Raw genomic sequence first — 27,965 nt, forward strand, 5'->3', positions numbered from 1 at the left:
CGGGGTCCCAGGATCCAGGGGCGGCTTCCCTAGAAGAACGCACGGCGCGCCTCGGGCTGGTGCAACGTCACGCCAGCCTCTGCCGCTGCAGGCTCGCCCCGCACTCCGTGCCCCTCCCTCCTGCCCGGCCTGAGTGAGCCAGAGTCCCCGAAGAGGCTGCTCCTTTAACCCTGTCCTATCTGAGCGAAGAACAGACGCCCTCCGGCGACCTACACGCAGAGGCGGGGCCAAATCCAAAGCTGAGACCCAGGAGCTGTGAGAACAAAGAAGAGAAAGGGAAACCCCTCCCAGCAGCCTCAGAAGCAGCGGATTAAAGCTCCACAATCAACTTGATGTACCCTGCATCTGTGGAATACATGAATAGACAACAAATCATCCCAAATTGAGGAGCCAGGAGTCAGTGCTGTGACTCTGAGGTGGGAGAGCCAACTTCAGGACACTGGTCCACAAGAGAACTCCCAGCTCCACAAAATATCAAACGGCAAAAATCTTCCAGAGATCTCCATCTCAACACCAGCACCCAGCTTCACTCAATGACCAGCAAGCTACAGTGCTGGACACCCTATGCCAAACAACTAGCAAGACAGGAACACAACGCCACCCATTAGCAGAGAGGTGGCCTAAAATCATAAAAAGTCCACAGACACCCCAAAACACACCACCAGACGTGGACCTGCCCACCAGAAAGACAAGATCCAGCCTCATCCACCAGAACACAGGCACTAGTCCCCTCCACCAGGAAGCCTACACAACCCACTAAACCAACCTTTGCCACTGGGGACAGACACCAAAAACAATGGGAACTACGAACCTGCAGCCTGCAAAAAAGAGACCCCAAACACAGAAACATAAGCAAAATGAGAAGACAGAAAAACACACAGCAGGAGAAGGAGCAAGATAAAAACCCACCAGACCTAACAAATGAAGAGGTAATAGGCAGTCTACCTGAAAAAGAATTCAGAATAATGATGGTAAAGATGATCCAAGATTCTATTTCCCAGATCCAAAATCTTGGAAATAGAATAGACAAAATGCAAGAAACAGTTAACAAGGACCTAGAAGAACTAAAGATGAATCAAGCATCAATTAAAAACACAATAAATGAAATAAAAAATACTCTAGATGGGATCAATAGCAGAATAACTGAGGCAGAAGAACGGATAAGTGAGGTGGAAGATAAAACAGTGGAAATAACTGCTGCAGAGCAAAATAAAGAAAAAAGCATGAAAAGAACAGAGGACAGTCTCAGAGACCTCTGGGACAACATTAAATGCACCAACATTCGAATTATAGGGGTTCCAGAAGAAGAAGAGAAAAAGGGACTGAGAAAATATTTGAAGAGATTATAGTTGAAAACTTCCCTAATATGGGAAAGGAAATAGTTAATCAAGTCCAGGAGGCACAGAGAGTCCCATACAGAATAAATCCAAGGAGAAATACGCCAAGACACATATTAATCAAACTGTGAAAAATTAAACACAAAGAAATCATATTAAAAGCAGCAAGGCAAAAACAACAAATAACACACAAGGGAATCCCCATCAGGATAACAGCTGACCTCTCAGCAGAAACTCTACACACCAGAAGGGAGTGGCAGGACATAATTAAAGTGATGAAGGAGAGAAACCTGCAACCAAGATTACTCTACCCAGCAAGGATCTCATTCAGATTTGATGGAGAAATTAAAACCTTTACAGACAAGCAAAAGCTGAGAGAGTTCAGCACCACCAAACCAGCTTTACAACAAATGCTAAAGGAACTTCTCTAGGCAAGAAACACAACAGAAGCAAAAGACCTACATTAACGAACCCAAAACAATTAAGAAAATGGGAATAGGAACATACATATCGATAATTACCTTAAATGTAAATGGACTAAATGCTCCCACCAAAAGACACAGAGTGGCTGAATGGATACAAAAACAAGACCCATATATATACTGTCTACAAGAGACCCACTTCAGACCTAGAGACACATACAGACTGAAAGTAAGGGGATGGAAAAAGCTATTCCATGCAAATGGAAACCAAAAGAAAGCTGGAGTAGCAATTCTCATCTCAGACAAAATAGACTTTAAAATAAAGACTACTAGAAGAGACAAAGAAGGACACTACATAATGATCAAGGGATCGATCCAAGAAGAAGATATAACAATTGTAAATATTTATGCAACCAACATAGGAACACCTCAATACATAAGGCAAATACTAACAGCCATAAAAGGAGAAATCGACAGTAACACAATCATAGTAGGGGACTTTAACACCCCACTTTCACCAATGGACAGATCATCCAAAATGAAAATAAATAAGGAAACACAAGCTTTAAATGTTACATTAAACAAGATGGACTTAATTGATATTTATAGGACATTCCATCCAAAAACAACAGAATACACATTTTTCTCAAGTGCTCATGGAACATTCTCCAGGATAGATCATATCTTGGGTCACAAATCAAGCCTTGGTAAATTTAAGAAAATTGAAATTGTATCAAGTATCTTTTCCGACCACAATGCTATGAGACTAGATATCAATTACAGGAAAAGATCTGTAAAAAATACAAACACATGGAGGCTAAACAATACACTACTCAATAACGAAGTGATCACTGAAGAAATCAAAGAGGAAATTAAAAAATACCTAGAAACAAATGACAATGGAGACACGACGACCCAAAACCTATGGGATGCAGCAACAGCTGTTCTAAGACGGAAGTTTATAGCAATACAATCCCACCTTAAGAAACAGGAAACATCTCGAATAAACAACCTAACCTTGCACCTAAAGCAATTAGAGAAAGAAGAACAAAAAAACCCCCAAAGTTAGCAGAAGGAAAGAAATCATAAAAATCAGATCAGAAATAAATGAAAAAGAAATGAAGGAAACGATAGCAAAGATCAATAAAACTAAAAGCTGGTTCTTTGAGAAGATAAACAAAATTGATAAACCATTAGCCAGACTCATCAAGAAAAAAAGGGAGAAGACTCAAATCAATAGAATTAGAAATGAAAAAGGAGAAGTAACAACTGACACTGAAGAAATACAAAAGATCATGAGAGATTACTACAAGCAACTCTATGCCAATAAAATGGACAACCTGGAAGAAATGGACAAATTCTTAGAAATGCACAACCTTCCAAGACTGAATCAGGAAGAAATAGAAAATATGAACAGACCAATCACAAGCACTGAAATTGAAACTGTGATTAAAAATCTTCCAACAAACAAAAGCCCAGGACCAGATGGCTTCACAGGCGAATTCTATCAAGCATTTAGAGAAGAGCTAACACCTATCCTTCTCAAACTCTTCCAAAATATAGCAGAGGGAGGAACACTCCCAAACTCATTCTACGAGGCCACCATCACCTTGATCCCAAAACCAGACAAGGATGTCACAAAGAAAGAAAACTACAGGCCAATATCACTGATGAACATAGATGCAAAAATCCTCAACAAAATACTAGCAAACAGAATCCAACAGCACATTAAAAGGATCATACACCATGATCAAGTGGGGTTTATTCCAGGAATGCAAGGATTCTTCAATATACGCAAATCAATCAATGTGATACACCATATTAACAAATTGAAGGAGAAAATCCATATGATCATCTCAATAAATGCAGAGAAAGCTTTCGACAAAATGCAACACGCATTTATGATAAAAACCCTGCAGAAAGTAGGCATAGAGGGAACTTTCCTCAACATAATAAAGGCCATATATGACAAACCCACAGCCAACATTGTCCTCAATGGTGAAAAACTGAAACCATTTTCACTAAGATCAGGAACAAGACAAGATTGCCCACTCTCACCACTCTTATTCAACATAGTTTTGGAAGTTTTAGCCACAGCAATCAGAGAAGAAAAGGAAATAAAAGGAATCCAAATCGGAAAAGAAGAAGTAAAGCTGTCACTGTTTGCAGATGACATGATACTATACATAGAGAATCCTAAAGATGCTACCAGAAAACTACTAGAGCTAATCAATGAATTTGGTAAAGTAGCAGGATACAAAATTAATGCACAGAAATCTCTGGCATTCTTATATACTAATGATGAAAAATCTGAAAGTGAAATCAAGGAAACAGTCCCGTTTACCACTGCAACAAAAAGAATAAAATATCTAGGAATAAACCTACCTAAGGAGACAAAAGACCTGTATGCAGAAAATTATAAGACACTGATGAAAGAAATTAAAGATGATACAAATAGATGGAGAGATGTACCATGTTCTTGGATTGGAAGAATCAACATTGTGAAAATGACTCTACTACCCAAAGCAATCTACCGATTCAATGCAATCCCTATCAAACTACCACTGGCATTTTTCACAGAACTAGAACAAAAAATTTCACAATTTGTATCGAAACACAAAAAACCCCGAATAGCCAAAGCAATCTTGAGGACGAAAAATGGAGCTGGAGGAATCAGGCTCCCTGACTTCAGACTATACTACAAAGCTACAGTAAACAAGACAGTATGATACTGGCACAAAAACAGAAAGATAGACCAATGGAACAGGATAGAAAGCCCAGAGATAAACCCACGGACATACGGTCACCTTATCTTTGATAAAGGAGACAGGAATGTACAGTGGAGAAAGGACAGTCTCTTCAATAAGTGGTGCTGGGAAAACTGGATAGGGACATGTAAAAGTATGAGATTAGATCACTCCCTAACACCATACACAAAAATAAGCTCAAAATGGATTAAAGACCTAAATGTAAGGCCAGACACTATCAAACTCTTAGAGGAAAACATAGGCAGAACACTCTATGACATAAATCACAGCAAGATCCTTTTTGACCCACCTCCTAGAGAAATGGAAATAAAGACAAAAATAAACACATGGGACCTAATGAAACTTCAAAGCTTTTGCACAGCAAAGGAAACCATAAACAAGACCAAAAGACAACCCTCAGAATGGGAGAAAATATTTGCAAATGAAGCAACTGACAAAGGATTAATCTCCAAAATTTATAAGCAGCTCATGCAGCTCAATAACAAAAAAACAAACAACCCAATCCAAAAATGGGCAGAAGACCTAAATAGACATTTCTCCACAGAAGATATACAGACTGCCAACAAACACATGAAAGGATGCTCAACATCTTTACTCATTAGAGAAATGCAAATCAAAACTACAATGAGATATCATCTCACACCAGTCAGAATGGCCATCATCAAAAAATCTAGAAACAATAAACGGTGGAGAGGGTGTGGAAAAAAGGGAACACTCTTGCACTGCTGGTGGGAATGTGAATTGGTACAGCCACTATGGAGCACGGTATGGAGGTTCCTTAAAAAACTACAAATAGAACTACCATATGACCCAGCAATCCCACTACTAGGCATATACCCTGAGAAAACCATAATTCAAAAAGAGACATGTACCAAAATGTTCATAGCAGCCCTATTTACAATAGCCCGGAGCTGGAAACAACCTAAGTGTCCATCATCGGATGAATGGATACAGAAGATGTGGCACATATATACAATGGAATATTACTCAGCCATAAAAAGAAACGAAACTGAGCTATTTGTAATTAGGTGGATAGACCTAGAGTCTGTCATACAGAGTGAAGTAAGTCAGAAAGAGAAAGACAAATACCGTATGCTAACACATATACATGGAATTTAAAAAAAAAATGTCATGAAGAACCTAGGGGTAAAACGGGAATAAAGACACAGACCTACTTGAGAATGGACTTGAGGATATGGGGAGGGGGAAGGGTAAGCTGTGACAAAGCGAAAGAGAGGCATGGACATATATACACTACCAAACGTAAGGTAGATAGCTAGTGGGAAGCAGCCGCAGAGCACAGGGAGATCAGCTCGGTGCTTTGTGACCGCCTGGAGGGGGGGATGGGGAGGGTGAGAGGGAGGGAGATGCATGAGGGAAGGGATGTGGGAACAGATGTATATGTATGACTGATTCACTTTGTTATAAAGCAGAGACTACTAAAAAAAAAAAACTGGTCATCACCTGGGAGACAATTAAGTTGGATCTCTACCTCATACCATAAATAAAAGTGAGCCTCGAAGGTTTAAGGAACTAAAAGTATGAAGGAATATATGAAGCTAGTAGAAGAAAATACAGAAGAGCATCTTTGTTATCTCGTGGTGGGGAGGAAATTTTTAATAAGACCCCAAATCATACATCATAAAGGGGAAAATAGTTGAGTTTCTTTTCATCAAAGAAACCCTCCCAGTCTTAAAATACATGTGATTGGGCAAAGTTAGTGACAGCATAACTGACACGCTATCTATATCTGAGTATATCTAGAATATATATTATGGATAGAGTTAACAGAATAATGAAGATTTGGACAAGAAATTTGAAATGTCTAAACCCAACAAAGAAGTAGCATCTAAAACATTCAAGTGACACCAATAAATTAACAAATAACAACGACAAAAATTAGTTAAGCTAAGAAAGAAATGAGCAAAGAATTAATAGCTATATAAATTATGTATATTATTTCTATCCATAGAACAGAGAAACCTGTAAACCAGCAAGTATATAAAACTATGCTTAAGTCCAATAGTGCTTAAAGGAATTGAAAAATAAATAATAGCTTTTTGTACCCTTCAGATGGCAAAAATTAAAGTGAAAAAACACCAAGTGAACAGGAACACTTGTTCAAGAGGTGAAAGAAGAAATGGTGTAGCCTTTCTATAGGGCAATCTGTCAATACTTATCCCATCGACCTTCTTCTAACTACTATGTGTATGTCCCAGAGAAACTTTTGCACAAGTCTATAAAGATGCATATAAATGGATATTCGTCTGTAAAGGGGAGAGATGCCCATCACCACGGAGTAGAGAAGTAATATGGTCTGGGACAGACAAATCCTGAACAATGCAAACGTGAGTGAAAAAAAAGTAAGAAATAGACACACTGTAGAGTACAATACATAACAATTTAATTTAAAACATGTACATGTATTATACAATAATGCATATTTTAGAAAAATATATATGAATCCAAAGACACATAGCAAGCACATTAGAGAGGGTTTGTTGAGAAGGCAGTGGAGGAAATGGGAATAAGAACCAGAGGAAGAGATAAGAATATTGAAACTTGACTAAATGAAAATTAAACAAAAGTGATACCTTGCCCAGATGAGCACTGAGGAGTACAATGATCTCAACTCTGCACTCAAGTTCCAAATTTTAAAAAGAAAAAAAAAAGTGAGAGAGCTTTCCTGAGGTCACACACTGAATTCGAAGCAAGACCTGGGCTTTAGTAGTATTGACAGCCTCATTTACTGAGACCTTGACCTGTACTAGTCATTATCTAATAGCTTGACATTCTATGCATTATCTCATTCAAACCTCACATTAAAAAAAATAATCCACATTATTATTTCCATTTTACAGATGAGGAAGCAGAGACTCAGAGAGGTTATGTTATCTGCCTAAGGTCACACAGCTAGTAAGTGGCATAGCTGGAATTTGAATCTAGGTCTACATAACTGAAGTTCATGTGCTATATTTCCTGCCATTGTTCACAATTTTAAGAAATAAATGAAGTTACCAAAACCAAGTTCATTCTTTCCTACTCCAATCCCCAGTCCTCTATCATTGACTACTTTGGTTACTGTGGTAGCCTGAATAATCCCACCACCACCCATATGCCCACATCCTAATATCTAAAACCTCTGAATGTTTCCTTATGTGGCAAAAGGGACTTTGCAGATATGACCTAGTCAAGGATTTGGAGATGGGAAGAGTATTCTGGAGTATTCAGGTGAGTTCAGTGTAATCCCACGGGTACATTGGAGTGTCAGAGAGAGGAGGAGATGTGATCGTGGAAGCAGGAGATGGGAGTGATGCCAGGAAGGGGTCATGAACCAGGGAATATAGGCAGCCTCTACAAGGTGAAAACAGCAAAGAAATGGATGCCCCCGTGAACCTTCAGAAAGAGCCAACAACTTGATTTTAGCCCCATAAGACCAATTTCTGACTTCTGACCTCCATAACTATAAGAATATAAATCGGGCTTCCCTGGTGGCGCAGTGGTTGAGAGTCCGCCTACCGATGCAGGGGACACGGGTTCGTGCCCCAGTCCGGGAGGATCCCACATGCCGCGGAGCGGCTGGGCCCATGAGCCATGGCCACTGAGCCTGCGCGTCTGGAGCCTGTGCTCCGCAACGGGAGAGGCCACAACAGTGAGAAGCCCACGTAATGCAAAAAAAAAAAAAAAAAAAGAATATAAATCTATGTCATTTAAAGCCACTGTTTGTGGTAATTTGTTGTAGCAGCAATAGAAATATTACAGACTTACTTCAGGATCTTTAGAGCCATCAGAGGGGTAATAGATGTGTTACCAACAAGGTTTAACAACCAGTTAATACCAAATGTGGAACTGGAATCTGGATTTCTTTATGCCTCAGTACTGGGTTCTTTCTACTACATCTTTCATTGGATACACACAAGTTTCTGGAGTAATAGCAACAGGGAATTTGAAATCAAATAAGTAGACATTGAAAGTGTGTGACTTGTTTCCAAGGGGGCACAGGTTTAGACACCAGGCACAGAAACCAAAGACACACCCTGTGGTCCTGTTACAGAGAATAGCTCAGTATACGAAAGGAAATGTTTCTACACTTAAAGTCCTATGCCTGGCTATCAGTGAAGTAGAACAATTCAGGTTTGATTCAACTGCTCCAGCAATGCTATCTACACGTATTAATTAGTTCTTAATAAAAATCATTTTCACAAGGCAAAAGAGGTATAAATAATGCTATTTATGAAGTTACTGTAATATTGTAAAAAGAAAAAAAAATACTGCTGGAGTTGACATCAGAACTGGGTTCAACTTCCAACTCTGCCATTAGCTCTGTGATCTGGGTAAGTCAGTTTGCCCTTCTGGGTCTCAGATTCCTCACCCATGGAATGACCTGCATAGCCCACCACAGCTCTTCCATGCTAGACCAAATCATTCAGCACTCTACGGAGCCAATGCTGTCCTAACACGAGCACCAGGCTGGAAGCCAGAGAGAGGAGCCCTGACATTCACTGAGTGCCTCCTGACAGCCTGGTGCTGTGCTCCAAGCTTCACTTGTGTCACAATGGTGATGCTCACAGCTCCACAGGGTCATATTATGATACATATTTCACAACAGAGGAAAGCAGAGACCCAGAGAGCTCAAGTAACACACTCAAGATCATGCAGCACATGTTAGAACCAGTTCTGCCTTGAAGTGCTGTGGTCTACAGTGCTATGCCATCTCCCATCTCCTCCTCAAAGGTTAAATAATGTAACACACACACACACACACACATTTTTCAGGTGTCAGACACTTCACACTCATCAGTTCACTCAGTCCTACCAGCAACCCTCTGACAAAGCCAAGGCAGATGAGGAAACTAGCTCAGATACTTTTAAGGAACCTGTCCAAGGTCAAGAGCTGGGAAATGGCAAAGATGGTGGAACTTGCATTTGAGTCTCTCTGACTCCTTGCTCTTTCCACGATGCCCCAGGTCCCTGCTCTGCCACCACCAAAGGGGTCTTGGGTAAGTCACTTAACCTCTGTAAACTTCAATTCCTTCTACTGTAAGATTTTAATTATAATACCCGTCCCTGAAGCCATCTTGAGGATTAGATCATTCTAAGAAAGTGTTTTGCAAGCTTTTAAGAATATACAAACGACAAGAGTGTTTCAGCTTCCCTTGAGCAATGACTATTTGTGTCATCTAATTTAGATCTTTTTTTGAAAGTTTAGACAAAACCATCATAACATGTCAGGAACTAAATACCTCTATGAAACATAATTCTGTAATGCCTGACACAGGTTGAGGGCTTATGTGTTTGCTATTGTTAGTAAGAGAAGAACCTTAATCAGTAGCTGTTCAGAAAGGCAATCCTAGCAAATACTCAGATGATCAATAACAGCATCTAGGGCAGTAGCCAGTCCATTAACTGGTACTGAAACCACAATTCCACATTACTGAATTTCTTAAATTCATTATGTAGTTTAGGTTTGTTAGATTATCACATAACTAAATTTGGAAAGGTAGAATAACTAGAGATTTCTGGAATGCGAGGTTCCTAGTCACTTAATATAATTTAGAAATGTTTCCTGAATACCCTGCCACAAATAGAGAAAATTATTTAGGGCATCAAGCAGGGAAGTACACCTACTCATGTATCTTTGGTGATGAATATTGTCGTCCTAGGCTGACCTGGCAGCATGTGTAAGGATACACATGACTTAATGAGAGGGGATAGGGCCCTCAATCACCTTAATCAATTATCAACCTTGGTGATAAATGGAGTGACACATGTGGGAGACTCAAGAATTGCCTCCAGAATTTCTGTAGAGGTTTTCTGAGTCAACTTTTCAGTCATTTAAAATATTTTTTGATATCCAGGAACACTTCCTAACACTTGGCTTTGTCTATGTTCTGGCCATTTTCAATTGCACTAGAATCCATTTGCCATGAATGAAGTTCAGTATAACACTAAACCTGCTGTGGGACAGAAAAACCTAGAACGAGTACCAGTTTGCTATAATTGGAATAACTTTAATTTCAAAAATCTTATTCATAACTAGCCAAAAGAATAACTAAAATCCTTTTTAATGATAGATTTATCATCATTTCTGGTGAATTTCTTCTACTAGCATTGTGTCACTTTCATTATGAATTAATAACCTATATATTTAGAATAAACCACAGATCCACCATGAAAAGTTGCTGAAGAACCACAGATGGTGCATTTTAAAAAGATGTTACCAAAATTTAATTAGAAATTTTGAAATACGTAGAGTCCTTTCAAATTAGTCATAATAATAGGAGTCAGGAATAATTTAAATTCACATACATCCCCAAAGATGATTCTTCTACCAAAACTTTTATTATTGCATAGATCTTGGAGTTGAAAGACATGCACTTGAGTCCTAGCTCTGCCACGCACCGGCTCAGGCTTAAACTCTCTGAGCATTTCCTTACCTGTCATATAGGCATAATGATGGTACTCCAAGGGTTTATTTTATCAAATTCTGTAATGACTATGAAAATGTTATATGAATTATAAATGTTAATTAGTATTGAATGTTAATAAATTACAAGACGTATATTTTGTTCAAATTATAATAGAAATTGTTGGCCTTAGAAGACAAAGAGAATACTCACATTTTAAGTTCTTCCTTGTTCTATTACAATATTGAGAAAGCAAAGAAAGGTATTTCAAAGACCCAGCAAATGAAAGTCATAACTGGGTATAACTGAATCTGTGGAATATTGAGTAGCTCTAAAAATTGTTGCCAGATCATTTCTCAAGCTAACTCTATAAAGAATGTGTTAATATAATGCAGAGAAAAATTATATGAATACTCTTCCACATGGAGGTGATAGACAGTGGTGTGTGATATGGAAACTAGAAAGATGAATAAGGTAAAATCTCTGCCTTTGAGAGCAAAGAGTAATGAATAGTCCTTAGTCATTCATCATCAGTTGGGATCATTGTTTCCAAAATTTATTATTTTCTCTCTCTCTCTCTCTCTTCCTCCTTCTCTTCTTCCCCCATCCCCTCTCTGGATCTGCATGTCTTGCTATGTATCTGTATACATTTACATGTATGCATGTATATATGAATATATATGCACAATTCAGTATATGTTCATATATCATCTAATAGCCTCTGGGATAATTTCTTATCAGGAAAACTACTTATCCCAAAACATACTCTTGTCTCAATCTTTCTCACCTCAGTATATGGCACTAGCATTCCCCTGGTTGCTCAAGTTACAGGAGACTTAAAAAATAAGAGTGAAAATAAACATAATTTTATAAATGATTTTGAAGTCATAAGAGAAGATATGATAATAGTTAATAATGATTGAAGGCTTATATATGAGAAATTTCCCATCTCATTCAAATCTCAGAACTATGCTATAAAATAGATATTTCTGTCAATCCAATTTGCAGGTGAGGAAACTGAGAATCGTAGAATATAAGTAACTTGTCCGAGGCCATACAGTTAATGTGTGATAAAACCTGGGATTAAAACCTAAATCTGTCTTATTGTAGAAATCATTTTTCGCATATGTTTTTTGTGTATGTGTATGAGTGTGTGTATTTCATAAAAGTCTGTGTCATTGTTACAAAAAAAGGAATAAGGAAGGCAAACTTAAGTATCTAATCTGTAATGTGCAAAGCACAAAAACCTTCTGTGCATATTGATGATAATCAGATAAAGATTAAAAGACCAGATTCCATCAAAGGACACATTTTAGGGGCATGAACTAATTCTTTTTTAGGAGTAAAGGGACTCATCGAAGAGATATTTTAATAGACTGATCTTGCTGTCTTCACATGGTAAATTGTTTCCAAAGATGGCTACCTTCCTCTCATCTCTGTATATCCATGACACTTCATCCTGAGGAGGTGGAGTCTATTTTTCCTCTCTTTGAAACTGGGCTGTCCTTGTGACTCATTTTGTCAAAAAGTATATGGCAGAAGTGATGTTTTGACAGTTCCAGGCCTAGGCCTTAAGAAATATGGTCAGTCCTGTATTAATTCTCTTGGAATGCAGCAGCCATATAAAGAAGTTCAACTACTGTGTTAGAGAGATAAGCCTCTTGGATGGATGGACGGGTTCATGGATGAATGGGTGGGTGGGTAGATGAATAGATAGGTAGATAGATAATGATTGATAGATGGATAGATGCTGGCTAGATAGATAGATACATAGAGAGATAGATAGATAATCATGTATATAGAAAGAAGCCCTGGATAATAAGAGTTTGAAAGAAAAGAGGGAAGACCAGCCAGCCCCCATCTGATCCATTCACTCCAGGTGAGGCACCAGACATGTATATGAAGCTTGAACTACCCCAGCCAACACCACGTGGCCCAAAGACAATACATCCCCACCGAGCCCCCCTCAAATCGCGGAATAAGGAGAAAATGAATAGTTGTTATTGCCTGTTATTTTAGTTACCTGTTGCTCCATAGCAAACCACCCTAAATCATAAACAATACATAACCAAAACACCTAGAAAGCTGGTTCATACTACATTTTACACTGAGCAGCAGAACCAAAAATTATGACTGCATAATGACTTCTTCAGTTTTTTAATCAAGCTGAAGCTAAACAACAAGTTCTTATTACTTGCAGGTTACTGGTGACTATAAAAAAGTGTTAATATAATGCCAATAGTGACTTATTTTTAATGTTCAAATTTGGAAATTACAGGGCTCTTGGCAAACATCTCATTTACCTCTCAAGGGTAATGTAACAGCTTTTTAAAGATAAGAAACCTGAGTCTTTTTGAGGGATTAAAAAGAAAAAAACCTGAGTCTTTTGAGAGATATGATTAAGAAACTAGGATACCCAAACAAATTATAAATAGAAAATATTCCTCCCAAAGTCTTTTTCATTTTATTTAGTTTTAAAACATCATAAACTGAACTTAGTGAAGGTAGAGAGTTTGAGAAGGAGGATAAGAAAAGTTTTTAATAAATCAGAAATCATTTTACATAGCTGCAGACAGAGTGAAGTCAATTTTTTCTTTATTCCTGCCAACCTGGGAGACAGAGATGAATGAGCTCCAGAGCCAACCTTCATCCTCAGACTAGGCATTAGTTTCAATCCCCTCTTCCACTAAAGTTCAACAAGAACTGTTTAAGGAGAACAGTATTTCCTTAGATTGGATTTCAGATCCCTAGTCATCTAGTGCAATTGAAAATGGCCAGAACATAGACAAAGCCAAGTGTTAGGAAGTGTTCCTGGATATCAAAAAATATTTTAAATGACTGAAAAGTTGACTCAGAAAACCTCTACAGAAATTCTGGAGGCAATTCTTGAGTCTCCCACATGTGTCACTCCATTTATCACCAAGGTTGATAATTGATTAAGGTGATTGAGGGCCCTATCCCCTCTCATTAAGTCATGTGTATCCTTACACATGCTGCCAGGTCAGCCTAGGACGACAATATTCATCACCAAAGATACATGAGTAGGTGTACTTCCCTGCTTGATGCCCTAAATAATTTTCTCTATTTGTGGCAGGGTATTCAGGAAACATTTCTAAATTATATTAAGTGACTAGGAACCTCGCATTCCAGAAATCTCTAGTTATTCTACCTTTCCAAATTTAGTTATGTGATAATCTAACAAACCTAAACTACATAATGAATTTAAGAAATAATCAATATATGCTCCATCCTCTGAGCTAGAGTACAAATAACAAAGCAAGAACTTTCTAATAAATAATAAAAGCAAAGTAGTTAATTCACAAATTCTTTAAACCTCTATCCATAAAGTTAATTTGTTTACATAATGACCTCAATCTTCACTATTACTATCAGCACAAAAAGTGTTTTTTACTGAACCAAGTTCTCTGACACAAAATGAAATAACAATACATTATGTTTTTCTTAAATTCTATTTGTTTTATTCTAAATAGTTAAAATATTCATATGGAACATTAAAAAGAATGTATATATGTAAAACATATTCATATGGTCCAAAATTCAAATGGGTATGTAATGTTAAAAGTCACATTCCTATCCTGTGTCCTCACCACCCAGTTCCCCTGCCTAGAGTTTCCTGTGTATTCGTCTAAAGATATTTTATGCCTTTAGAGGCAGATATTTTCCCCTTCCCATGCTTTTAGAATACAAATGGCCACCTTATATTTGTATATTGTTCTGCAATATACATTAAGATAAATTATGTTAAGCCTCAAAACAGAGGAAAGAAAGGTAAGAGCAACTAAAAAAATGGAAAAATAAATGTAGAATAAAGAAGATCAGCAATGCCTAAAACTTATTATTTGAAATGTATAAAAATGTTGATTGATCCCTGGCAATCAAGAAAAGAGAGAAACAAGGTACAAAATAAAAAATATTGGGAATTTACAAAGTGACGTCAGTATGAATCATGAAGACACTGGAAATATCCTAAGAGGATATCACGAAAAATAGTATTCAAATACATTTGAAAATTTAGGTCCAAATCAATAAATTTCTTTAGGAAAACATTAACTTTCTAGAACTGACACAAAAAGAAATAGAAAATCTAAATAGTACTATAACAATTAAAAGAATCAAGTGTGTAATTTAAACATTTTCCATAAAGAAATCTCCAGGCCCAAAGGATTATGTGAGAAAAAAATTAAACATTTTTAATTACCTCTGCTTCATACTGTAAACAAAAATCAAGTCCAGGTGGATTGTAGGCTTAAATGTGAACAGTTAAACAACAAAGCTTCCAGAAGATATCATGGACAACATCAGGATCTGGGGTTAGGGAAAGAGATCTAAAACAGGAATCAAAAAGCAAAAATCATAAAGAAAAAGATTAAGTAATTAGACTAAATTGAAATTATGAACTTAAGTTCATAAAAAGACTCTATTAAAGTAATAACAAGTGGGAGAAGAAATTTTCAACCCAGACAATCTAAGAGCGCACGTCCAGAATATATGAAGAACCCTACTAATTGATTAAAAAAAGGACAAATAAATCAATTAGAAAATGGTTCTCTTAAAAAGTTTCTTCACAAAAGATGATGACCAACTGGCCAATAAACATATGAAAAGGCTCACGATCTCACTGATCATTAGGGAAATACAACACACCCATCAGAATATCTAAATCTAAATATCAAGTGCTGACAAACTTATGACACAACAGGAAATTTTGTCCCCTTTAGGTGGAGTGTAAGCCACTTTGAAAAACTATTTTCTAAAATGGTCATGCACATCCTACGGCCCTATGTAGCGGGTCTGGCTGCATAATTTGTGGATCCAGTACAAAATAAAAATACAGGACCTGTTCAAATAGCAGGGGGAAAGTACTTCAAAAGGTACTAAAACATAAAAATTTTTCCTTTCTTGCACAGTATCTCTGGCAACATGTCATGATGTTGTTTATTTGCTCTTTAATGCCATTCTAAGCAAAGAAAAATTAAAATTTTAAATTATTATCTTGAATTTTACAATTAATCTCTGTATTGTACAATGCCAGTTTTAAGTGCACATATAAAGGCACTTGACTCATATGTGGAATCACCAGTATTACACAATTTGTATTTTATAGCCCATACATGGAGATGTACTTTATTCTACCAAAACAGTGGAAACACTGCACAAAACTAACTCTGCTATTTTTATTTCACCTCTTGACGTGTTCATATTCTATCTACATTCTCTACCTTTGGCTTACTTTAACCCTTACTAAGAAAGGACTAAGAGGAAGGGTTTGTCCCATCTTTCCCTTTCCTTCTCTGTCATCATTTTCAGAGTTAAGTGGTTGGCTAATAAAGGGAAGTCGTTTTCCTTAGAATGCATTACCTTCTCCCTGCACTTGATGCAAATACTGATTTGAATGAAAGCATGGCCTCTTGAGGCAGTCAGTGCCCTGCTTACTCAGTCCAGTCTGTAGATGTAATACACTTATCTTAAATTTGTTTTGAATCTTGTTGAACTTCAATGAATAGTAGCTCCACCAGAATTCTATGCTTGCAGGGTTTTGGTCACAGGCAAATGAAGCCACCAGGAACTGCGAACATGGACATTGTGCCTTTTTCCTCTGCTATGCACATGCTCATTATTCCATCAGGCTTCAATTACAAAAGACAAGCTTCAACACAAAATTGTTAAGAATTTTGAGACTGAAAAGATGAGAGATCTAATTCGAAAATATACATGCACCCCAGTGTTCATAGTGGCACAATTTACAATAGCTAAGACATGGAAGCAATCTAAATGTCCATCGACAGATGAATGGATAAAGAAGACGTAGTATATATATATATATATATATATATATATATATATATATATATATATATGATGGAATATTACTCAGCCATAAAAAAGAATGAAATAATGACACTTGCAGCAACATGGATGGACCTAGAGAATATCATACTAAGTGAAGTAAGTCAGACAGAGAAAGACAAATATTATATGATATCACTTATATGTGGAATCTTAGAAACAGTACAAATGAGCTTATTTATAAAACATAAACAGAGTCAGAGACATAGAAAACAAACTTATGGTCACCAAAGGGGAAGTGGGGGAGGACTAAATTAGGAGGATGGAATTAACAAATACACACTACCGGGGCATCCCTGGTGGCGCAGTGGTTGAGGGTCCTCCTGCTGATGCAGGGGACACAGGTTTGTGCTCTGGTCCAGGAAGATCCCACATGCCGCGGAGCGGCTAGGCCCGTGAGCCGTGGCCACTGAGCCTGCGCATCTGGAGCCTGTGCTCCACAATGGGAGAGGCCACAACAGTGAGAGGCCCGTGTACCGCAAAAAAAAAAAAAAAAAAAAAATACACACTACCGTATATAAAACTAGATAAACAGTGGGCTTCCTGGTGGTGCAGTGGTTGGGAGTCTGCCTGCTGGTGCGGGGGACACGGGTTCGTGCCCCGGCCTGGGAGGATCCCGCATGCCACAGAGCGGCTGGGCCCGTAGGCCGTGGTCACTGAGCCTGCGCGTCCGGAGCCTTTGCTCCACAGCAGGAGAAGCCACAGCAACAAAAGGCCCGCATACCGCAAAAAAAAAAAAAAAAAAAAAAAAAAGATAAACAGCAAGGACCTAGTGTATAGCATAGGGAACTACATTCAATATCTTGTATTGTAATAATCTATAATGAAAAAGAATTGAAAAAAGAATATAGATACATACACATTATGTATAACCAAATCACTTTGCTGTACACGTGAAACTAACACAATATTGTAAATCAAATATACTTCAATAAAGAAAAGGAATTTTAGAACAGAAATAACAGAACACTATACCAAGTACTGAGCTTTTGCAAGCACAGGGCACTGTGCAGCTGTACAAGTTGCATGCCAATGAAGCCAACCCTGCCCAGCAGATCCACTCCTCAATTTATAGCCAACAGAAATGCATGCATGTGTGCACCAAAAGACATGCTCAAGAACATTCCTAATATCATTATTTCTAGTATTCCTAAACTGGAAATAATTCAGATGTCTACCAACATTAAATGAATAATTGCATAGTAATATCTATAAAATGGAATAGTATATAACAATTAAAATTAAAGAACTCTAGCTCACCACAACATTGATGACTCACAAATATAATGTTGAGCAAAATTAGCCAAACACTGAAGAATACATGCTTTGTTATTACTTTCATGTAAACTTTTAAAACAGCCAAAATGAAGCTAGAAGTCAGGATAATGTATGCTCCTGGAAAAGAAGGAAGGAGGCATTGATTGAGAGAAGAATGAAGACAATACTCTGTCTCTTGGCCTGGGTGGTGATTACCCAGTAAGTTTATTTTGTGATAGTTTATTGAGCTGAACACTAATAATTTGTTCATTTTTCTGAATTGTCATATTTAATTCTATTTTTTAATTTAAAAATGGAAATATGGAAAAAGTATTCCTTTACTTTTGCTTATTATAGTTCTACAGTGGAAAGTGAGTTCATTTAAAAAAATTATCTGACAAAATATTAATGATGATACATAGCACCTGCTATGATAATCATAGAAATCTATTAGAAAATGAGCACACTAGAGCCTTTTAAGTTTGATGTTTAGGAAGTTCCTCTTTTATTACCATTACAAATCACCATCAGATGTCTTTTCTAATACTATTCTAATTTACTTTTCTAATGACATTATCTACTTCTGGTAGCTGTAGTTTGTTCCATATACACAAATATCATAATCATGGAAGTTATTAATTTTATTCTTTTTTTTTTTTTTTTTGGCCACACCACATGGCATGTGGGATCTTAGTTCCCCGACCAGGGATAGAACCCATGCCCCCTGCACTGGGAGCACACAGTCTTAACCACTGGACCATCAGGGAAGTCCCGAGATTTTATCCATTTTATTATCTCCTACAAGATTATGACTTTGTCAACGTACATATACAGGGATTTCATAAATTTCTACTTATAATTATCATGCATTGAGGAAGCAACAATAGAACAAGCCTTAAAGTCTTGTATGGACTCTAGGTACAAGAGGGCAACCGTAACAATCCAACCAGTTAGTATTGACAAGGATGTCTTGATTTCTACAACTGTTGAACACATAAAGCAGGTGAATTCATAATAATTAGGTTTTCCCCCTTCTAATGAGTTGGTTGTAGGAGTAAGTAAAGAGTGAGAAATAATCCTTTGTTTTCGATGTAACTCTAGAAGAGGGGTCTGTGAGAAACAGCAGAGAAATTACACCAGAAGATTAAGTGTTGGCCACAAAAGGGAGCTGTGAAGTGCAGAATGAGCTGATTCTAAGTCTTTGCGATCAATGGCCGTTCAGGGCTAAGAGAGAAATCACTAACATCATCTTCATCACTAGCTTCAGCCACTCCAAATCCCGTACAACTTTCTGTCCAGGGCCAAGAAGGGTAAATTAAGAAAAAGAGGTAATGAATGGCAGTATTTTTCCTGTTTGCCAACTCTGCTTAATGTATAGGCCTCTTCTCCATTTTCAGGACCTGATGTTGAATACTTAACTCAGACAGCTCATGTGGATATATTAAGGATGCGTGGAATAAGCTTCTTTCCCCTATCCTCAATTCTCCTAGTGAACTCCAGTTCCTACCAGAACAATGTATGAAAATATAACTGTTCTAGAACCATTCCAACCTTTTATAATCATTGAATGTTGCCTGTATTTATTGAACTGACACTACCTTGCTCTGCATCTATGTAAGAAAATGTAAAAGGTGAAAGAAAATTACAATTAGCAAGGTTCTATAACAATTCTGTACCTCTCTAAGTGGTACAATTATACTATATGTATTTCATATCTGTAATAATATTTAATTGTGGCTTTTATATCATTTATTATATTTTTTTCAGATTCATGAATTTTCTCTGAAAAAGACTTATTTAGATTGGAATGGATTGATTGTTCAAAGTTAACTATAAGTCAACAAAGAGGAAGTGTATATAATGACAAGGTAGGTGATGAAACACCTCTGACCACATATTATTTAACCACAAATCTGAACCACAAGATAAAGTCATCAGTAGGAGTTGCCCATTTTCACTGCTAATACAAGAATATGCTCAATTCATTGATGTCAATGCTTTACAAATTAGCCACACATGCAAGGTTTCTTTTTCCTTTACTTTTTTGCCTCAACTAGATTGTGAAATTTAATGACCAATTCCTTTAATGTATAGCTAATATTACTTAAGTCTTCTTTTTTAGGGGATTGGGTTACTTTAAGATATTTTATATCTTAAAATCAGACTACTGGGAATCAAAGAAATTAAAACCATCGAAAACTGTCTTCCACAGTCAGCATGTTGCCTGTGGTGATTTTAAAAGTATGCCCACAAATTCTTTGAAACTTCTCCCTTCAGGAGGTAAAATTTAAGTGTAGGTTAGTTTTAATGACTAACTTCTAATGATTTGGATACAGAAGATATGATGGTATTCACTTCTGAGATTAGAGTATAAGAAACCTGCAGACTCTTCCTTGCAAATGTGCTTTTTCTCTCCTGGATCACTTACTCTGGGAGAAGCCATATCATAAGGAGCCCTGTGGAGAGGCCCATGTAAGGAGGAACAGAAGCCTCTTGCCAAAAGCCATTGGAAAGAGCTTAGAAAATGAACCCCAACCCCACCCGAGCCTCCAAAGACTGAAGACCAGCTGACAGCTCAGCTGCAACCACGTGAGAGATCCTGAGTCAGAACCATCCAGCTAAGTTGCTCCAAGCTTCCTTTGCAAACAGTGGGATAATAAATATTTGTTATTTAAAGTTGTTATGTTTGAGAGTAGTTTAGTACACAATAGATAACTAATATAGATTTTGGTATCTGGAAATGGGATGCTGCAATAACAAAAATCTAAAATGTGGGAATGGGGCTTCCCTGGTGGCGCAGTGGTTGAGAGTCCGCCTGCCGATGCAGGGGACGCAGGTTCGTGCCCTGGTCTGGGAAGATCCCACATGCCGCGGAGCGGCTGGGCCCATGAGCCATGGCCGCTGAGCCTGCGTCTCCGGAGCCTGTGCTCCGCAACGGGAGAGGCCACAACAGTGAGAGGCCCACATACCGCAAAAATAAATAAATAAATAAATAAATAAAATGTGGGAATGGCTTAGGAACTGGGCAATGGGCATTGAAGAGAGCCTTAATGAAAGCCTAAAGTGCCTTGAAGTAGCTGTTAATAGATGCCTTCTAGTGTTTGATAAGGCAGTGAGTGAGGGCTTACAAGAAAGTGAAGCAACTGTTATTGGAACACAGAATCAAGAAGAGCTTTGCATTTTAATAGCAGAAAGCTCAGAAACAGTGTTGCACATAGTTATATGAGAAGTGTTAAATGTAAGAAAAAAATGTAACTAATGAACTGGGTGACATAGAGATTTCTAACAGCAGTGTTAAAAGTGCTACCTGCCTTCTTTTTGCTTAAAGTAGAAGGCAGGAGGAGAGATACAAACTAAAGGAAGAATTAATAAACACAAAGGAGCCAGTAATCAATGATTTTGAAAGTTCTTAGCTTTTCACGATGGCAAATGATCCTAAGATTAAGAAACAGCTTCTACGCAAAGAACAAATCCAGAGCACTTCTGGGGGCGAGGGTGGAAACGGGTCAAATATGAAACCAAAGACTGAAAAGTCTTTTGTTTAGACCTCAGGATCATCAGAGGTGGTTCCACAGAGTGTGATTTAATCAGAAAAAGACTCTCTGAGGAGAATTACAGTGTGTATCACGGATGCTCTCAGTCAAACAATGGGGCCTCTGGAAAGCTTAAGGGTATTGTTCCTCAGCCTTCTCAGAAAAACCCAAGGAAGAGCCAGGGCTCCATTGAAAGGATTTGTAGGTATGGCTTTTGTCTAATGGTTCAACTTAATAAGATTCACAGAAAATCCACAATGTTTTTAAAAGAATTATACATTCAGAAACATTATCAGCTTGGCCTGAGAGGGACAGAATCAGTACAATATGAAAAGTGGCCTTTGGACTACAAAAATTTCACTGGAAGGAAGCAGGCTGAGAAAACTGCTCAGCGGTAAACACAAACTATCTTTCATGACAAAGGAAGGATTGCTCAGAGGGCAATGCCAGAAGGCCAGAGAAAGGCATAGAGAGCCATGATGAAGTATTTCCAGGCCTGGAGACCTAATCAAGAACTTCTACCATGTCTGACTGGATTTTATAACTGCTCTGATCAGTGACTCCCAGTTCCCCCTTTTTGTACAGAAATGTCTATAGCAGTTATCCTGTGCCTTTCACACCAGTGATCACTGGGTGTTTTGAGAGGGACAGGTTCTTTTTTTTTTTTGCGGTATGCGGGCCTCTCACTGTTGTGGCCTCTCCCGTTGCGGAGCACAGGCTCCGGACGCGCAGGCTCAGCGGCCATGGCTCACGGGCCCAGCCGCTCCGTGGCATGTGGGATCTTCCCAGACCGGGGCACGAACCTGCGTCCCCTGCATCGGCAGGCGGACTCTCAACCACTGCGCCACCAGGGAAGCCCTTTTTTTTTTTTTTTTTTTTTAAAATTTTTATTGGAGTATAGTTGATTTACAACGTTGTGTTACTTTCTGCTGTACAGCAAAGTGAATCAGTTATACATATACATATATCCACTCTTTTTTAGATTCTTTTCCCATATACATCATTACAGAGTATTGAGTAGAGTTCCCTGTGCTATACAGTAGGTCCTAATTAGTTACCTATTTTATTTTATTTTATTTTATTTTATTTTATTTTATTTTTTTGCGGTACGCGGGCCTCTCACTGTTGTGGCCTCTCCCGTTGCAGAGCACAGGCTTCGGACGCGCAGGCTCAGCGGCCATGGCTCATGGGCCCAGCCGCTCCGCGGCATGTGGGATCTTCCCGTACCGGGGCACGAACCCGTGTCCCCTGCATCGGCAGGCGGACTCTCAACCACTGCGCCACCAGGGAAGCCACTAGTTATCTATTTTATATACAGTAGTGCATACATGTCAATCCCAATCTCCCAATGTATCCCTCCCCCACCTTTTCTCCCCTGGAAACCATAAGAATATTTTCTACATCTGTAATTCTGTTTCTGTTTTGTAAATAAGTTCATTTGTACCATTTTTTTCAGATTCCACATATAAGCAATATCATACAATAGTTGTTGTTCTCTGTCTGACTTACTTCACTCAGTATGACAATCTCTAGGTCCATCCATGTCACTGCAAATGGCATTATTTCATTCTTTTTTATGACTGAGTAATATTGAGAGGGACAGATCCTTGTTTCTTTAGTTCAAAAATATATAGATCTAGGTTACTATACCTAAGAAAATACACCCAAGGAGCCTCATCCACACCTGGACCTGATTAAATGATGAGATTCTGGATACGGCAATGGGGGCCATGGGAGGAGGTGAGAGTAGGAGAGGAAGTGAATCAGTGGGGGCCAGAGGACACATTGCCATAAGCAGCTTCCTCGAATCCCAGTGATCCCCACCTCCTGGTATCAGACCTTTGTGTAGTGCCTTCCCATTCCGTACCAGGGTTGGTCTGTGTGACCAAGAGCATATGGCAGAAGTGATGGTATGTTCCTTCCAAAACTAGATTATAAAGAATTAAAGCTTCTGTTTTGGGAATTGTTTTCTCTCCTCTGTCTCCTCACCCACCACCCATACTTCCTGCCTCTCTTTCTCTCTCTCTCTTAGATCACTCACTGTGTGGGGAGCCAGGTCATGAGCAATCCTATGGAGGACCCGTAAGGAGAGTAACTGAGGCCTCTTGCCAACAGCTGTAGCTGTCAGCCAAACACATTCTCTAGACCCAGTTAAGATTCAGATGACTCCAACCCTGGCAGACACCTTGACTGAAGCCACATGAGAAACTTTGAGAAACACTACCCACTTAAGCTTTTCACAGATTTCTGACCCACAGAAACTGTGAAACAATAAATATGTTTGTTGTTTTAAGCTGGTAAGGTTTGAGGTAGTTTTTTATATAACACTAGATGAGAAATACATTGACATATGCTGAATTGGATGGGCCTATTTCATAGAAGCATAAATGAACAACAGACGGACTCTCTTGGTTTTCCAGGTTTTTTTTTTTTTCTAAAAAAGATGTTTCAAAAATTGACTATGTGCTATTCCTACCACTTCTGATGTCACTCTATGACCTTTCATGGTTAACAAAACAAAAAGTATAACTCAGTTCAAAAGCTGCCTTAGCTTCTTTCATTTTATCCATAATAAATAAAAACTTATCAAGGACTGTGAAATCAAGAAATCCTATATTAGGACTTCCCTGGCAGTCCAGTGGTTAAGATTCCATGTTTCCACTGCAGGGGGCATGGGTTGATCCCCGGTGGGGGAACTAAGATCCCACATGCTGCATGCGCCATGGCCAAAAACTTTTTTAAAAAAGAAAGAAAGAAATCCTGTAGAGGAACACAGAGGTCACCCCCTCGACCAACAAGCCTGGCAAAATCTGAGATTCTAGGTCATTTTGACAGCACATCTGTAGAAATGGTGCAGCAAGAGATAGGGCATAATGGAAGTAATTACTAGCATTTATAAATCACTTTGTTTTCAGAATGGTTTTTAGGTCATTTTTAATAGTTTTCATCTTTATTAATTAGCATAGCAGCAGTTTCCCCATTTTACTGATAAGGAGCCTAGGAAACAGGAATACTGCATTCTTATGCCACTCACCCAGTTATCATCAGAGCCCAAGTAGAAATCCATATCTCTTTAAGTTAGTTTATTAAGTTTCCTCAATATCCCAAATACTATGCTAGGTACCAAAAATACAAGGAAAAATAGGTACATGTCCTTATTCCCCAGGATCTTAAAATCTAGTAAATGTAAAAGTAAAATGGTGAGAGCAATGATAGTGGTGATATACCAAGTACAGTGGAAGCAAGGGGCAAGCGTACTTTCCGTGTTCTCTTATGATCAGGAGATACTTGGACTTGGAACTCCAAGTATAAGAATAAGTAAGGATTCTTATTTTTCCCAGTGATTCTATAGCCTAATGAACTCTAATTTCCCTGTATCCTAAACATAAAGAGTTGAGAAGCTTCTTTGACTGATACATTTTTGTTTATATGGTAGGATATCAAACTGGAAATTTTGTCTCATGCATCACAATACAATAGATATTGAATTCCAAAGTGAGATGCCAGACCATGTATATATTTTCAAAGAAAATTATGAGAACCAATTTTGGTACCTTTAAAACCTCTGACCCACTTTGATGATATAAAATGTTGAGGGCAGACTGAGAGGGTGGAATTATAAAGGAGTTTTACCTATGGAAAAGAGATTCTTTCTTCTTCAAATGAGGCGAGGAAATCCTGAAGGAGACTCTGGGAGACAATCTGTGTTCCCCGCAGTTGTGGAAGCAAGCTGGACTGGGGTGTGACAAGCCTGAGGACTGTGGCTGGATGCTATGGCTGCTGGCCTGGGGTATCAGGACAGAGACATCCAAGAGATTGGCTGCTGTCAGCTCATCAACAGAGACTGATTACAGGCAGACTCTCATCCTGGAATCATTTTAAAAGTGCTCCCATCTGTTCAAACAGGGCTTTGGCCTGATGGCAAGAGATCCCAACAGAATCTGGGCTTGGGTGGACTGCTGAAAACCTAGAAGCTAAGAGGGAGCCAGTAGTCAGCAAATGAGGGGCACGGCCCACATTGTGGAGTGGAGGTCAGAGAGGCCCAGCAGGTGAGCTGTCAAATAATCCAGAATGGCCCGAGAGAGAGAATGTCAGCTTTAAACATCAACCAGGCCCAGAGAGTAAAGAGACAGAATGAAAGTACCGGTTAAGCAAGAACTTTCTGGTCCTCTTCTTGTCTGTCCCTGAGGCTGCTCTTAGGTGGGACAAGCAACCCATAATCCCTCCCTGACAAGGTTGCAAGGAGACAGCTAGCGATGGGAGGGGGAAGGAAAGGGGAAGGAATTCTTACCTATAAATGAAACTAAAATTTAGCCTAGACATTCTAATTTATTTATTTATTTGTTTTGCGGTACGCGGGGCTCTCACTGTTGTGGCCTCTCCCATTGCGGAGCACAGGCTCCAGACGCGCAGGCTCAGCGGCCATGGCTCACGGGCCCAGCCGCTCCGCGGCATGTGGAATCTTCCCGGACCGGGGCACAAACCCGTGTCCCCTGCATCGGCAGGCGGACTCTCAACCACTGCACCACCAGGGAAGCCTGACATTCTAATTTTTGAATCAAGCTCTGTTTTGCAAGTTAAAGCAACCATGGGACTTTCTGTCATTAAGTCCCCTCGAGCTTTTATCCAGCAGCAGGAAAAACATTTATCTTACTGAATACACTTTAAAGTATCAGTGGGAGACAAAAATAAAATTGCTTTTCTTATTATATCCCTCAAACTATGCTTATTCAATATACCAGTTGTTTTTATTTTAATGGCAATATTATTCAGGCTAGATTATGAAGAAAAACAAGAATTTAAATGGAAAATTTCATTGCTGTTATGAAAAGGTATAATTATAAATAACAGCCACAATTCCTTACATTTAAAAAGCTTTAAAAAAAAACCTTAAAAATCACCTTCACATCTATTTTTCATTATCTCTACAATACTTTGCAGTAGTAGCAGAATAAGAAGTTAATTTACACCACATCAAGATACCTACATATACATACTTATCTAAACTCTCAGGGTGTATAAATCTTATATAGACTAATAAAATATTAGATTTATAAAGGATCCAGCTCAGCCTGGTTTCTCATCTCTATATCTGTCCCAGAATCACTGGGTCTGGATCCAAGTCCTCACCATCTGGCTGGGTCTGTAGTCTTGGCCTGGGACTGCCCCAGCCCCACGTCCCAGAGCCCCATGTTGCTCTGTTCTATTTCATTTTGTTCTATTCTATTCTATTCTATTCTGAATCTGACTCTGGTGTGAGGCCCCATGTCTGATATCTGGACCTTCACTGCATTCCCAAGTTTTGACATCTAACTCCGTGGCTTACAGTTGGCTTCTGACCATCTCCAAGTTCTTGATTACTCGCCCATATTCCAGTTCCTTACCAGGACTTCTTTCAAAGGTCTTTTCCAAAGGACTGGGGGCCTGTCCTGGAAATCAGCCTAGAGAACCTAGCCTTCATATCACTTGACAAATCTTCAAGTCTTCATTGCTGTATCTTCTCAAATGCCAGAACTCCCTGCTATATCGTTGTCAATTCTGTTACCAACTATTTGCCTGACTGAATCTGACTTAGCCCTCAGAAAGTCAGAAAGCATGCTTACCCGACAGCTTAAACCCCCAGCCCAGCACATGCATCAGGTGCCAGCTCCCCTGTGGGTGGGTTTATTGCCAGGTCTTAGTTCCTCCTATGAGCCTATTCTGATGAAAAGAATTGGCATGCGCTACTAAACCTCAACAATAGTAACAGTTAACATTTATATCTTACTAAGTTCCAATCATTGTGAAGTACTGTATTATTTTATTTATTTCTTACAACAACTCTATGAAGTAGGTACTATTGCCTTGTACAAATGAGGAAACTGAGGCACATACTGGTGAGACAACTTGCCTAATATTTCTTGCTCAGAAGCAGCAGATACCAGGCTTGATAAGTTAAGTAAGATTGCAAGCAAGCAGCACGGGATAGGAGGGGGAAGAATTGATAATTGGATGCATACATTCACCGGAAACTAAAGCATTAAATAGATCTAGGAAATGACAGAAAAACTTTAACCACATGTAGGAAAAGACTAAGTGCATTTTAGAAAAAGGAAAGACAAGTGAGAACAAATGACTTTAAATTTGTTGATACACAGATGAGAAGGGCTATAAAGAGGAAAATAAGAGTTGAATCTGCTAACTAGGCAACTAGACAACCGTTGGCAAGAGGTACAAGAGAAAAAGACTGGTTTCAGGAGAAGAACCTTCGGTTGCCAAAACCCTAGAGAGGGAAGGAAGCCTGAACTTAGTCCTGGTTGGACAAGAGCTGGAACTGCTCCAAAGTGCTGTGGGAGCTGTCTGGTCTGGCGCGCTGAGCACCTTAACTCAGTGC

The sequence above is a fragment of the Hyperoodon ampullatus genome (genome assembly GCF_949752795.1).
Source record: "Hyperoodon ampullatus genome assembly, chromosome: 2".
NCBI classification, from domain to species: domain Eukaryota; kingdom Metazoa; phylum Chordata; class Mammalia; order Artiodactyla; family Ziphiidae; genus Hyperoodon; species Hyperoodon ampullatus.